Below are 2435 nucleotides of genomic sequence, written 5' to 3' on the forward strand. Positions count from 1 at the left end.
GAAGTATGTGTCTATTCATTTTTCTCTTTTTTTAAAATATATTTTTATTGATTTTTTTTTTTTACAGAGAGGAAGGGAGAGAGATAGAGAGTCAGAAACATCAATGAGAGAGAAACATCGATCAGCCGCCTCCTGCACATCTCCCACTGGAGATGTGCCCGCAACCCAGGCACATGCCCTTGACCGGAATCGAACCCGGGACCCTTCAGTCCGCAGGCCGACGCTCCATCCACTGAGCCAAACCGGTTTCGGCTGTTCTTCAATAAATTTTCACCGTTGCTAAAAATTTATACATCTCTCTATTTATATATATATTTAATAGGGTGGGGGGTAAGAGATCGATCAAAGGACTTGTGTGCATGCATATGAGCATAACCAATGGACACAGACACCAGTATGGTGAGGGTATGAGTGGGGGGTGGGGGGGCACTGGGGGGATAAGGACACATATGTAATACCTTAATCAATAAGGAAAAAAATAGAAATAGAGCAACTACCAAAGGGCAGTGATGAACCTTTTGAGCGCGGTGTGTCAACATTTTGAAAAACCCTAACTTAATTTTGGTGTCGTGTCATATATAGAAATTTTTTGATGTTTGCAACCATAGTAAAACAAAGATTCATATTTTTGATATTTATTTTATATATTTAAATGCCATTTAACAAAGAAAAATCAACCAAAAAAATGAGTTCGTGTGTCATAGGTTCGCCATCACTGGGCTAGGGGGTGAGGGCATGTGCCGGGGCATGGGAGTGTCAGGGAGAGGTCCATGAGGAAAAAGGAGACCTATGCCATACTTTCAACAAAAAGAATTAAAGAAAAAAAACATCGATGTTTCTGACTCTCTATCCCTCTACATTCCTCTCTGTGAAAAATCAATAAAATATATTTTAAAAAAAAAAGAAAAAAATATATATTCTAGAGGCCCAGTGCACCAATTCGTGCACAGGTAGGGTCCAGCCGGCCCCACCCCCGATCGAGGTTGCGGGGGCTGGTCAGGGGGAGGGGCCGAGGGAGGTTGGCCGGCTGCAGTGCATGTCATAGCGACCAGTCGCTTGGCTTTTCTATATATTGATATTTACAAAAATAAAAATAAAAAATGCCTTCGCTACCTATGCATAAGCCCCTAACCCCTATGGAGCATTGCCTTGCATGTTGTTCAATGTATAAGCAGGATCACGTCTGTGACGGGAGGGAGAGGGAGAGAGAGAGAGAAACATCCCTGATGAGAGAGAAACATTGATCGGCTGCCTTTGTCCTCATTAGCTCAACACTGTGTCTTCCACTGTGACACGGAGTCCGAGTTCCCTCCACGCAAAGACGTCGGATATCCCGGCGTGTGGACGCGCCCTCCTTCATGGATTCGTCCTTCTCCGGACGGTCATTTTCTTTTTCTCCCACATCCTGCTCTTACCAGTCCCTGCAAAGGCTGTTCGGCTCATGTGGACGTGTGCTAAGTCAGTGGTTCTCAACCTTCCTCATGCCGCGACCCTTTCATACAGTTCCTCATGTTGTGGGGACCCCCGACCATAAAATTATTTTCGTGGCTACTTCATCACTGTCGTGTTGCTACTGTTATGAATCGTCATGTAAATATCTGCTATACAGGATGTATTTTCATTGTTACAAATTGAACATAATGAAAGCACAGTGATTAATCCCCAAAACAATATGGAATTATATGTGTGTTTTCTGATGGTCTTAGGCGACCCATGTGAAAGGGTCGTTCGACCCCCAAAGGGGTCGCGACCCACAGGTTGAGAACCGCTGTGCTAAGTGGCCACTGACTCTGGCGCATTGGCCCCGCGGGAATTCCTGGCCGGAGGAGAGAATGGGGCCTCCGGGTCCCCGCCCCCAGCTCTCCGCGGGGCTCCGTCTGGCCTGGACTTCTTAATTTTCCTGCTTGAGTCCCTACGTCCCTCTAAGGATGGGAAGAAAGAGAGAGGCGCGGGCGTCTGAGAGGGAAGCCGCTCCCCGGCCGGCTCTCCAGCGCTGGCCACGTGGCCCGCCCTAATTGAGACGTGAGCACAGAATAGACCGGGGATTTTAACAACTTAGCACGAAAAAGGGAAGGTCAGCCACCGCCCGGAGGGACCGTGTATTAATTACAGGAGGACACCGTGTTTTGGACGCGCAGAGGAGCTCCGTCGCCACGGACTCCGTGTCCGCACACCCCTGACCACTGATGGGCTGCCCCCAAAGCTGCAATCGCAGCACCGGGGTTGGGGGGAACCAGTGGGTTTTTAAAAAGATATTTTATTGATTTCAGAGAGGAAGGGAGACGGAGAGAGAGAGAAACATCAATGATGAGAGAGAATCATGGATCAGCTCCCTGCACACACCCCACCAGGGTTTGAGCCCACAAACTGGGCCTGTGCCCTGACTGGGAATCCAACCAGGACCTCCTGGTTCGTAGGTCGATGCTCAACCTCTA

Source organism: Myotis davidii, unplaced genomic scaffold (genome assembly GCF_000327345.1).
Source record: "Myotis davidii unplaced genomic scaffold, ASM32734v1 scaffold326, whole genome shotgun sequence".
Taxonomy (NCBI): Eukaryota; Metazoa; Chordata; class Mammalia; order Chiroptera; family Vespertilionidae; genus Myotis; species Myotis davidii.